Source organism: Procambarus clarkii, chromosome 42 (genome assembly GCF_040958095.1).
Source record: "Procambarus clarkii isolate CNS0578487 chromosome 42, FALCON_Pclarkii_2.0, whole genome shotgun sequence".
NCBI lineage: Eukaryota > Metazoa > Arthropoda > Malacostraca > Decapoda > Cambaridae > Procambarus > Procambarus clarkii.
Window position 1 is genome coordinate 15840866 of NC_091191.1, and position 13141 is coordinate 15854006.

Consider the following 13141-nt stretch of genomic DNA (forward strand, 5'->3'; position numbering starts at 1 on the left):
GGTGTTTGCGTCCGATAAATATGATGAATGAAAATTTTATATTAATTTAACTAAGGGGGTCGAGGTCTCTTTTGAAAGATGAATAATTTTTAGAATGTTTCCTCCGCGGTCTCTACGCCTCAGGCTGCCCCTTTTGCCGGCATTTTGGACAAAACTTAAATTATTTGTCATAGTTTCTGATTGTTAACTCCAAACAGTCGTTATTTTTAGCCTTTTTTCGTTGTCTGTCTTTTTCTCGTTATCTGTGCAACTCTAACTTCGTTTTCCCATTCATCTCTCTCTCTTTCTTTCCTTCCCTCCACCAATTCTCTCAACCCCTTACATTCAAGTAAATGTCATCATTAGCATTTCACTTCCAGTCAATCCCTCCCTCTGCCTTTCTCTCTCTGTTTTCGTTAATATTAATTCCCCTCTCTTCTGTTCTTCACTCACCCTCTTAAAACACAAGTGTGAAACACACAAGTGTGAACACAAACTCACCCTCAGCAAGCGGATGGCCCCCGTCAGAGGGTCAATGGCGAAAGCGGACCTTGATTCGTGGCTGGAGACGCCATCACCAGAGAGGCTATACCGCAGGAGTCCATACTCTCCCGCGTCGCCGTCTGTAGCAGTCACCTGCTGCACGAGGCAAGACAACCTCTGAAACTCATTATAGTCCTTATGGAGAGCTGAATGATGGTTCAAGGGATGTGAGGTTACCGTCCAAGGGTTACCGTTGTAGTGGGTTACCATGTGTTACCGTTGAAGTGGGTCACCGTGTGTTACTGTTGTAGTGGGTCACCGTGTGTTACCGTTGTAGTGGGTTACCGTGTGTTACCGTTGAAGTGGGTCACCGTGTGTTACTGTTGTAGTGTGTTACCGTGTGTTACCGTTGAAAAGGGTCACCGTGTGTTACCGTTGTAGTGTTTTACCGTTGTAGTGGATTACCGTGTGTTACCGTTGAAAAGGGTCACCGTGTGTTACCGTTGAAGTGGGTCACCGTGTGTTACCGTTGAAGTGGGTCACCGTGTGTTACCGTTGAAGTGGGTCACCGTGTGTTACCGTTGAAGTGGGTCACCGTGTGTTACTGTTGCAGTGGGTTACCGTGTGTTACCGTTGAAGTGGGTCACCGTGTGTTACCGTTGTAGTGTGTTACCGTTGTAGTGGGTTACCGTGTGTTACTGTTGCAGTGGGTTACCGTGTGCAACCGTTGTAGTGTGTTACTGTTATAGTGTGTTACCGTTGTAGTGTGTTACCGTTGTAGTGTGTTACCGTTGTAGTGTGTTACCGTTGTAGTGTGTTACCGTTGTAGTGTGTTACCGTTGTAGTGTGTCTACCGTTGTAGTGTGTTACCGTTGTAGTGTGTTACCGTTGTAGTGTGTTACCGTTGTAGTGTGTTACCGTGTAGGTGTTACGTTGTAGTGTGTTACCGTTGTAGTGTGTTACCGTTGCAGTGTGTTACCGTTGTAGTGTGTCACCGTTGTAGTGTGTTACTGTTGTAGTGTGTTACCGTTGCAGTGTGTCACCGTTGTAGTGTGATACCGTTGTAGTGTGTTACTGTTGCAGTGTGTTACTGTTGCAGTGTGTTACTGTTGCAGTGTGTTACCGTTGTAGTGTGATACCGTTGTAGTGTGTTACTGTTGCAGTGTGTTACTGTTGCAGTGTGTCACCGTTGTAGTGTGATACCGTTGTAGTGTGTTACTGTTGCAGTGTGTTACCGTTGCAGTGTGTCACCGTTGTAGTGTGATACCGTTGTAGTGTGTTACTGTTGCAGTGTGTTACTGTTGCAGTGTGTTACTGTTGCAGTGTGTTACCGTTGTAGTGTGTCACCGTTGCAGTGTGTTACTGTTGTAGTGTGTTACCGTTGCAGTGTGTCACCGTGAACAATCAAAACAATCTTGGTTCATAATGAGGCTAGCGGCCGCGATCGCTTTCATTAGTACAGTCAAAAGTAAGCAAGTTGAGGTAAGGAAGATGTGAAGGGGAGCAACAACAACCTTATGTAATCCAAATGTTGCCATAAGATACCAAAGCGTTGTACATTGAATGTTGTTTAATTTTAACACTTTTGGGTCATGTGGTAATAGTGTCTACCTCGTGCGTAGCGCCCGGGGTTCAATAGCCTCACGGCCCGGTCTCCGACTTTGTCACTCATCATAGTGGTACTCCATCATATTGTCCTTATGATGGAAAATAGATCACTAAGAAACTTATCGACCATCATTTGCTTCTGATCAACATGAGCCAACTTCCCAGCACTTGATATTTTCTTATTTATTATTTTCGTATAAATTTCTATACATTGCCTCTGTGTTTAAAGACTCAGATGAAACCCCCCATTCTCTTGTACCACCGTTCTCTACTCACAATCGGGGATTCCGGGTTCGATCTGCGGGTAGGGCAGAAATGCTAGAAAACCCTCAGTTTTCTAAACCAATCCTAAGCATCAGCGTAACGTTTGATTTAATTTTGGTAACATCACATTTTTATCAATTGCTCACATTACTTCTCAAAATATTGTTACTTCTCATTCCACTTAATATGTTCTTAACGTCTTGTCACGACCTTCAATTACCCTCATCTAAAGTAGTGCTCTCAATAATGAGGCATCTCAAATTCCCTCCAAATTGTTGATGTGGCTCAGAGGAGAACTGTTGTTTAGGGCTCATGTCACACCTCACATCCAAGATGATTTAATTGATCTGATGCTGCAAAGATTTCCTCTAGCTGTCTTTTGCCACAAGTTCCACGAAACTTGATCTCAGACACTTCAAGTTTAAGTCGGTAATACGTACACTTCATTAGGTCGTCTTAATTCCTGTAGACATTTCTAAATTATGAATTAGAACGCTATGCTGTCACACTGTTCATCACATCTTTTATGGTCAACATTCACCCCATATCTTCCCGGGCTCCTTTGAACTCCAATCGTGGTGCTATATCGTTCTATCTCAAAAGCTATAAATTATTGAATGCTCAACGTTGAGTCTGCCTTAGACTAGTGGAGGCTATGCCTCTGTCATAGCCTAAATTATGCAATAAAAGTTTGTATGTAAGAGAAAAAGACAAAACAGCATATGCGAAAAGACCAACAGGAAAAAGGACAAATTACAACGTCAATAACTGTGATAGGGAGACATTGATATTCTTACGTCCACATCTGTCTCCCCATCTTTGAGACTGACGAAAAGACGGGGAGAGAGATATGGCCGTAAGAGCTTCTCACCGTAAGGATGGTCTTAGGTAGATGTCTGTCGTCCTCCTCGGTGATCTGCGTCTCATGGAGCGCCCTGGGGAAGACGGGGGCGTGGTCGTTCTGGTCGACCACACGCACTACCACCCGCGCCTGGCTCCTGGCCTCCCCAGCCCGCGCCTCCACCACAAGCTCGTGCTGCAGGAAGGAGAGAGAGCAGGAGCTGGTGATTTTTATCTCGCGGAAAACCGCGAGGCAAACGGGGGTTGTGGTCGTTGTGGTCCACCACCTCACTCGTCTAACTTCGTGCCTTCGCTCTCCGCTCCTACACCAATAGCCCCTGGCTACGGGAAGGATCTAAGTTAAGTGCCGCCACAACCGTTTAGATACTAGGTGAGGCAATGTTAGTGAGACGTAATGGTTGGTAAAATGTTCAGGAAAAATTAAGAAAATTGTTAGGATTTATAACACAAAAATCCTGGAAAAAAACGTAAAAAAAAAAAAGGGATGCTCAAATAAATCTAACCCTTCCTGTATATTTTACAAATAGCACAACTATTAGGAAAAAAATACAATAATAAACAATTGACATTTTTCTAATTACTTCAGCATGCATAAATTAATAAATAAGCATATATTAATATCTCATTAGAAAATAAATTGTTTTCTATTAAAACAATAAAAAACAATTACGTAAGATCCAATTGCAAAACAGTTCGCTAGAGCCAAGTTCACAACATTTACTCAACAGCCAAGTCCACAACAGGTTACGCAAAAACCAAGCCCACAACAGGTTGCGCAACTACCAAGCCAACAGGTTACGCAAGAACCAAGCCTACAACAATTACGCAACAACCAAGCCTACAACAGGTTACGCAACAACCAAATTCAATTTCTTTCTTTTTTATGCACCCCATACCCATCCCGTGGGCGGTGGTGTAAAGGATTACAGAGGCACATAATCGGTTCAGGAACTGGTCCCCTATCGATCATTTCTCTTCAAAGTTCTTTTCAACTTTCCCTCACGGTACTTGTCCCCTATCGGTCTCGTGGTCATATTTAGCCTTAGATGGAGTTTACCACCTGCTTTGTTCGGTTCAGGAACTGAACCCTCTAGTTCGTTTAGCTAAGCAAATAACATTGTTTGACGCTAGTTACAAAATTATCAATGTTGTATACACATGTACACACCCTCATACATACATGTACATTTATATATATACGTATACACATATACATACACATACATATCTAATCACCCACACAAATACACACATCAATAATCGTTGTGTCAGAAATGACACAAAGAGGTGTCACAAGTGACATTACAAGAGGCTCACAACAGTCACTATACAAGGCACTTTACACCTATAGTGAGTCACACAGTTACTAGTCTTGCTGCACACCCACCCAATTGGGCGGCAACTTACAGCCATGTGCATGCATTACCTACAGTAAGCAAATTTTGGATACTTCGCTAAAATTTCGGGCAGCACATCATTATTAATGAAGTACTTACACATTTCTTGGACACTATTGATGGTGTTATCTCTAAATTCCGCAATTTTTTCACATTCCATTATATAATGACGCAAAGTATGCGAATAGTTCTGCTGAAAGAGTTTACATTTAGTCAAATCTACATCAGCAGATGTTACAAATTCCCAGAGGTACTTGTAGCCGAGCCTGAGCCTAGCAGTAGTAACATCTAGAAGTCTGCTAACATTATTGGATGACCCATACACGTGCTGTTCTTCATGCATAATAGAATGATGATAGATGGAGTAACTGGTGTCAATTTCACTTTGCCTCAAGTCTCCGAAATTTAGTTGATGTTCCTGGGATATTGCTGCCCTCAGGCTGCTCAAAGGCAGTCCAAGTTGGTAATCAATTCCCTCTTTACGAGCAAAAGTCTTGGCTAGCTCATCAGTTCTATCATGCATTCGGAGACCAATATGAGAAGGAATCCACAGGAGACAAACTCTGACTCCATCATTGATTATTTCACTATATCTGTGTCTAGCTTCAGAGATAAGCACGTCACAGTTATGCCTCGGGGAGCTGAGGGCAGTCAAGCATGACAAGGAGTCACTTACAATTAGCGTGTCAACTTTGGATTCATATACGCGCTCGAGTGCAAGAATTATGGCAAACAATTCTGTTTGAAGAGTGGAGGCCCAGTTAATAAGACGCGCTCCACACTCATGGGAGAAGGAACCATCTCTCCCTGTCACAACAACTGCACTTCCAGCTGCACCATGGGACTGATGCAAGGATCCATCAGTGTAAATAATCTGGGAAAGGGAGCGCTCTCTGACTAAAGCATCAATTTGGCTTAAGGCATTGTACTTTGCTTCTTGTCGAAGCAAGGCTTGTTCTTTAATCAGCTTCTTGGGTGGGAAAGGGGGGACAGTAATTTGGAAAGGAGTGATCTCCCATGGGGCAAGAAAGTGTTGTTGTTGTCTCTCTTGGTAGGGATGATGAAAGTTATACATTCTGAGAACATTGGCAGTTACGGTAATCCATTTGGAGGGATGCTGACCTTCAAGGAAGAAGGCTTGAAAAGCTTCAGTGCAGGGGTTAGGGTGGTTTAGCCTAAGCATCTTGATACGAATTAAAGCATTAATTTCAGTGATACATGAAATATTTACACTTACACATGAAATATTCAGTTCCTTCCTCATGTTTAGTAATTTAGTTGCACGGGGGCATCCGAGGATAATCCTCATGGCTTCGTTTTGCATGCCCTCAAAAATTACGTAAGAGCTAAACTTGAAACAATAGCGCCTCACAATAAGGTTCATACTCCTTCAATAGGGAAGCTCACCTTGAAATGACAATTACCCTCCTAGATCCGATATCTCCTAATGAAGCGTTCATATTGTGTTATTGAAACCTCGTACGATCACGTCAGTCATGTACCATTGGACTAAACCAATATTTGAAAGGATGATTGTTCCCGGGCAGCCTCGTCATAGGCCACGTGTGTCAGACCCAAGCACGCTGGGGCCTTTACTGACTAATACGTTATATTGTTTGACCAAAAGGGGAAGCATACGAGGTGGTCTTTATTAACGTACCTGCAATCCTTCATATTGAAGGGTAAGATAAGGTAATTATGAGCAGAAAACACATCCAAGATGTGTATATATATATATATATATATATATATATATATATATATATATATATATATATATATATATATATATATATATATATATATATATATATATATATATATATATATATATATATATATATATATATATATATATATATATATATATATGTCGTACCTAGTAGCCAGAACTCACTTCTCAGCCTGAGTCTATGCTCAGGCTGAGTCTATCCTCAGAACTCACTATGCGAGGCCCGATTTGCCTAATAAGCCTAGTTTTACTGAATTAATATATTTTCTCTAATTTTTTTCTTATGAAATGATAAAGCTACCCATTTCATTATGTATGAGGGTAATTTTTTTTTATTGGAGTTAAAATTAACGTAGGTATATGACCGAACCTAACCAACCCTACCTATCCTATCTTTATAGGTTAGGTTAGGTTAGGTAGCCGAAAACGTTAGGTTATGGTTAGGTTAGGTAGGTTAGGTTGTCGAAAAAACATTAATGTCAATGCAGGCAGGTCAATGCAGTATATATATATATATATATATATATATATATATATATATATATATATATATATATATATATATATATATGCGAACAAGCCTGAATGGTCCCCAGGACAATATGCAACTGAAAACTCACACCCCAGAAGTGACTCGAACCCATACTCCCAGAAGCAACGCAACTGGTATGTACAAGACGCCTTAATCCACTTGACCATCACGACCGGACAAAATGAGGTGATAGCCGAGGCTATTTGAACCACCCCACCGCCGGCACTCGGATAGTAATCTTGGGCATAGCATTTTACCAAATCACCTCATTCTTTGGGGCACACGTGAGGAACACAAATGCGAACAAGCCTGAATGGTCCCCAGGACAATATGCAACTGAAAACTCACACCCCAGAAGTGACTCGAACCCATACTCCCAGAAGCAACGCAACTGGTATGTACAAGACGCCTTAATCCACTTGACCATCACGACCGGACAAAATGAGGTGATAGCCGAGGCTATTTGAACCACCCCACCGCCGGCACTCGGATAGTAATCTTGGGCATAGCATTTTACCAAATCACCTCATTCTTTGGGGCACACGTGAGGAACACAAATGCGAACAAGCCTGAATGGTCCCCAGGACAATATGCAACTGAAAACTCACACCCCAGAAGTGACTCGAACCCATACTCCCAGAAGCAACGCAACTGGTATGTACAAGACGCCTTAATCCACTTGACCATCACGACCGGACAAAATGAGGTGATAGCCGAGGCTATTTGAACCACCCCACCGCCGGCACTCAGATAGTAATCTTGGGCATAGCATTTTACCAAATCACCTCATTCTTTGGGGCACACGTGAGGAACACAAATGCGAACAAGCCTGAATGGTCCCCAGGACAATATGCAACTGAAAACTCACACCCCAGAAGTGACTCGAACCCATACTCCCAGAAGCAACGCAACTGGTATGTACAAGACGCCTTAATATTGTCCTGGGGACCATTCAGGCTTGTTCGCATTTGTGTTCCTCACGTGTGCCCCAAAGAATGAGGTGATTTGGTAAAATGCTATGCCCAAGATTACTATCCGAGTGCCGGCGGTGGGGTGGTTCAAATAGCCTCGGCTATCACCTCATTTTGTCCGGTCGTGATGGTCAAGTGGATTAAGGCGTCTTGTACATACCAGTTGCGTTGCTTCTGGGAGTATGGGTTCGAGTCACTTCTGGGGTGTGAGTTTTCAGTTGCATATTGTCCTGGGGACCATTCAGGCTTGTTCGCATTTGTGTTCCTCACGTGTGCCCCAAAGAATGAGGTGATTTGGTAAAATGCTATGCCCAAGATTACTATCCGAGTGCCGGCGGTGGGGTGGTTCAAATAGCCTCGGCTATCACCTCATTTTGTCCGGTCGTGATGGTCAAGTGGATTAAGGCGTCTTGTACATACCAGTTGCGTTGCTTCTGGGAGTATGGGTTCGAGTCACTTCTGGGGTGTGAGTTTTCAGTTGCATATTGTCCTGGGGACCATTCAGGCTTGTTCGCATTTGTGTTCCTCACGTGTGCCCCAAAGAATGAGGTGATTTGGTAAAAATGCTATGCCCAAGATTACTATCCGAGTGCCGGCGGTGGGGTGGTTCAAATAGCCTCGGCTATCACCTCATTTTGTCCGGTCGTGATGGTCAAGTGGATTAAGGCGTCTTGTACATACCAGTTGCGTTGCTTCTGGGAGTATGGGTTCGAGTCACTTCTGGGGTGTGAGTTTTCAGTTATATATATATATATATATATATATATATATATACATATATATATATGTGTGTATATCACGAAAATAAACACGTGATAAAGAATGTGACAATGTCAGACCACGGAGGAAAATGAAACAGGAATTTCCTTAAGTACTTTCGTATATTAAATACATCTTCCTTCTGAAGATGTATTTAATATACGAAAGTACTTAAGGAAATTCCTGTTTCATTTTCCTCCGTGGTCTGACATTGTCACATATATATATATATATATATATATATATATATATATATATATATATATATATATATATATATATATATATATATATATATATATGTCGTACCTAGTAGCCAGAATGCACTTCTCGGCCTACTATGCAAGGCCCAATTTGCCTAATAAGCCAAGTTTTCATGAATTAATTGTTTTTCGATTACCTAACCTACCTAACCTAACCTAACCTAACTTTTTCGGCTACCTAACCTAACCTAACCTATAAAGATAGGTTAGGTTAGGTTAGGTAGGTTTGGTTAGGTTCGGTCATATATCTACGTTAATTTTAACTCCAATAAAAAAAATTGACCTTATACATAATGAAATGGGTAGCTTTATCATTACATAAGAAAAAAAAATAGAGAAAATATATTAATTCAGGAAAACTTGGCTTATTAGGCAAATCGGGCCTTGCATAGTAGGCTGAGAAGTGCGTTCTGGCTACTAGGTACGACATATATATATATATATATATATATATATATATATATATATATATATATATATATATATATATATATATATATATATATATATATATAGATATTGTCACGTGGGGGTGGGTGGTCCGGGGCCCTGCTAACACTTAACTGCTAGGGGCTCAAAAGGCCCAAATACTCAGCCCCTCCGACTCCCTGGATTGACCGAAGACTCCTTGGTCACACAAGAGAGGACCAACAATGCCCACCTCTGCAGGTCTTTGCTTCCACCACAAAGGGGTGCCACTGATTCACCCTGGAAGCCCTTCAGTCAAACACGGGGAAACTGCTGTTAACAGTTCCGGCCTAGACCCGTGGGGGAGTGAAGGAAGACTCAGGCTGATCTATAACCATAACCTCCCTGAGTCTTGCCTGCCAGACAAAAAAAAAGGTTGCAGGAACTCCTTTCCCACCTGTCTTCTCTATCTTCCTCTTAGCAAGGTCGCCAGCTGGGTTATTATATCTGCACCCCAGCAATGCAGTTCAGTGGGTGTATTATATATTGTTTGTAGCCAGAAATGTATGCTCATAGAGAAATATCATAAATGGAGGCACACTCAAACACAGTAATAAAATGTGTGGATTTACTGATGCAAATTACATGAACACACACACACAATCACAAGTAATACATGAATATGGAATATGGATAATGAGTCTGGAGATCGTCAGCCTCTTCTTCCACGACCATCCAACACTCCTTCAACTGGGCAGGAAGACAGGAGTCTCACACTCTCACAGGAGGGCCTCTTCACCACGTCGGCACCTCTTCTTCACTGTCCTGCCATCCATACACACTGTCCTCTCTGACAGTCCTGGACTCAAGCTGCCTTGCAGCCTATTCTACTATTAAAGTAATCAAGTCTTGCTGCCACATACACAAGTAAATATTGTGGCCTAACTAGCCTACTCATACAAGGGGTAATGGGAGGGAAAATGATCTACCTTACATTCCTGGCTCACGACGCCTGTCCCTCGATGGTGTGAGGTTCCCACGCTTCCTTGGGTCGATCCTTGACGATCCAGGACGTTCCACAGGTCCTCAGGTGTCGTGAAGCCTTCGCGTCGTCGCCGTTCCAATCCCTGAGATTCAGCTGCCCCAATCCTGGTTCATCGATGGGCGCTGAGCTAATCACTATTTTTCCCCACACTCGCCTCTCCCACAAGGCGTTGCTCCTTGTCCTAGGCACGGTGTCGTCCTTCCAAGATTCTCAGTGGACGTGACCCCAGTCACAGCTAGGCCTGCCCGCCCACCTTCCAGACCTCAACGTCCAGCCAGTGGCGCCGCCCAGCGTCGTCGCCGACTATTTTCCAAGTTTGGCACTTCTCTGCTCAATGAACTTGGTTCCTCTTTTGCTTCCCAGAAGCGCAGGGTCTCCAATAACTATGGTGGACTGTGATGGCCAGCTCAATCCACTGAACAAGGCTTGCAGAGCCGCCAATCCTTGAGAGCAGACCGAGGCGCGTCCTGTCGCTTCCAAGGTCAGAACAACTCTGACGTTGGCGCCGCCCGGGGCACTCGGTGACGTCATGGCGGGCCCTGATTGGTCGCCCGCGACCTACGTCGGCCAATCCGCGATCGGCTAATGTCCCTTCCAAAAGGTCATATCTGCCATAGGGGATACTGTTTCATTTTATAACAGGGCGCCAATTTTCCTTTATTTACAACTTATAATATAACTTCCTTCCCTTAACTGACAGCCGGTCTGGTCGCCACATATATCATTAGACTCCCTGAACCTCAGAGAATCCGTAGGGAGAGCTGATATGACTCTTTAAGCCGGCAAACGAAAGAAATAGGAGAGGGCACCGTAACATACCCCTCCCCTTAAAATAAGAGTCATATCGGAAGAGCAGCACTCAAGAGTGCAATCTATACTCTAGCTCCCTCCGTTCCTGAAGTGTCACTCCTCCAGTTGGTGACGTGGCTCATACCACCTTGCCAGTCACTTGCCTCATTGTATCTCCACCTCGCATAGTACCGGGTGTGATGGGTGTTCCCTGAACACCTACAAGAAATCCCCTCTCCGTGGCTACGAGTGTACTCCCACGGCTCGTTACCACTGTAAGATTCAGTGCATGCGGCGCCTCCACCGCGTCGTGCACTCCGAGATAGTCTTGCATTTCCACTGCGTCCTACAGGTACTCCATGTTTCCTCTCATGATCTCCTCTTCGCCAATCTTCTCTCTTCTCGGTTCCTCTTCTCCCGTAGGTGCGTTGTCTCCTCACAGTGGCACTTGTAACCTGTACTCCATCCAGCAGCTTCCTCTCTTCCACACTAGGCTTTTGCGATGGCCCAATGCCCCTCTGGTTAGGCTGGCGCCTACCCTGGGTGTACCTATTCCCTGCTTTCTTCGTATTGCCTTTCCTATACCATTCGCTCCTTCGTTCCCGACGAACATCTTCACTCCTCCAGGAGATTCTCTTCCCTGCAGACGTCTTCTTCGGTTCGTGGTCGGGCTCATCCACCTCCCTGTGGCTCACCTCACCACGGTGGTTCATCTTGCACCTACCACTATTCATATGGCCGGCATAGGGTGCCTTGCGTCGTGGCTCCTCCACTCTGCCCCTCACTGCCGTTCGCTCATCCACTGAGCTTACTTTATTCACGTTTCTGTATGGAGGGAGTGCGGTCTGCAGCCTCTTCACCGCCCCAGGCGTTTGTACAGCTGCTCCTCGCCACTCCTCCACACGCATCATCAGGCTTAGTCGGAGGTCCCCGGCGGGGTTTTCCACAACCTCCGACGACCTCTCTGCACTCTCGCCCTCGTTGTCGTCGTCTCTGGCGACGTTTTTCCCTGGCGAAGTCGGCTTCCTCACTATTATTTGGAGCGACTGATACCTCACCTGGCAGGGTTGTACCGCTGCTTGAAACATAGGCACTCCTGGCCCAATCGGGTTGTATCCTGCCTCCTCCGAGGTCATTACCCAGCACCATCTGTACATGCTCTAGGGGTAATTTAGGGGCTACAGCTACTATAGCTTTCTCGACTCCGCAGTCGGCAATCAGCTGTACTTCGTGAAGTGGCAACCTATATTCCTCCCCCACACTGCGTATCCTCACCACTCCCACAGGTGAATCATTAAATTCTTTGGGGAGAATACTCCTGGTTACCATACTTATGTCAGCACCCGTATCTCGAAGAACGGCCACCTCCACTGGGTCTGACTTTCCAAACTTCACGTTGGCCCCGAAAACGAAGGGATGTTCACCCAACTTCATTTCCCAACCATTCACGTTGGGTCCACTATAATATGGGGTGTGAACAAACACTCTCTCCTCTTCCAACATTAATCCTACATTCCTTTGGTGCTCCTCACACTCGCGGGCATAGTGTCCTCTCACACCACAGTTGTAGCATCGGCCACCTCCCCTGGGCGGCCACTCGCTAGTCACTCTGGCGGTACCACTTGCAGACGTCCCCTGGGTCCTCCTTGGACTCTCTGTCGTCGTGTCCGGGACTGCAGCACTTGCTCCCGAGTTAGGTCCACTGCTCACAGCTTGGGGCTTCCTCCCCGCGTCTCTTGAGCTCTTGAACCGCGTTACTTCATCGGGCACACTACTCTTGGGAGAGTTCCCACCCGTCCTCGCTCCTCCTGAACTCCTAAAGTTCCCTCCCGACCTGGGGTAAGGCGAGTGTCTGGGCGGCCCCTCCCTCCTGATATGTAGTGCCTCCTCCAGCATGTCGGCTCGGTCCGCTGCAGCCTTCAGGTCCTTAATACCTGCTTCTCTCACCCTTACTCGCAACTCAGGATGGAGCACCGACATGAACTTCTCCATCACTATCAGTCGTTTGATATCATCCACCGACTCCGCTTCCTCCGCCTTCAACCATCGT

General features: G+C 44.9%; 1 long non-coding RNA gene across 1 annotated transcript in view; it reads right to left on the reverse strand.

Moving 5' to 3' along the window:
- Positions 1 to 489: 489 nt before the first annotated feature.
- Positions 490 to 13141, reverse strand: part of LOC138373386 (uncharacterized) — a 97528-nt gene continuing 84876 nt past the window's right edge. Inside the window, exons 2-3 of the long non-coding RNA XR_011231164.1 lie at positions 3206 to 3370; positions 490 to 618 (exon numbers count right to left, since the gene is read on the reverse strand). This is a non-coding gene — a long non-coding RNA (uncharacterized lncRNA). The remainder of the gene's footprint in view (positions 619 to 3205; positions 3371 to 13141) is intronic.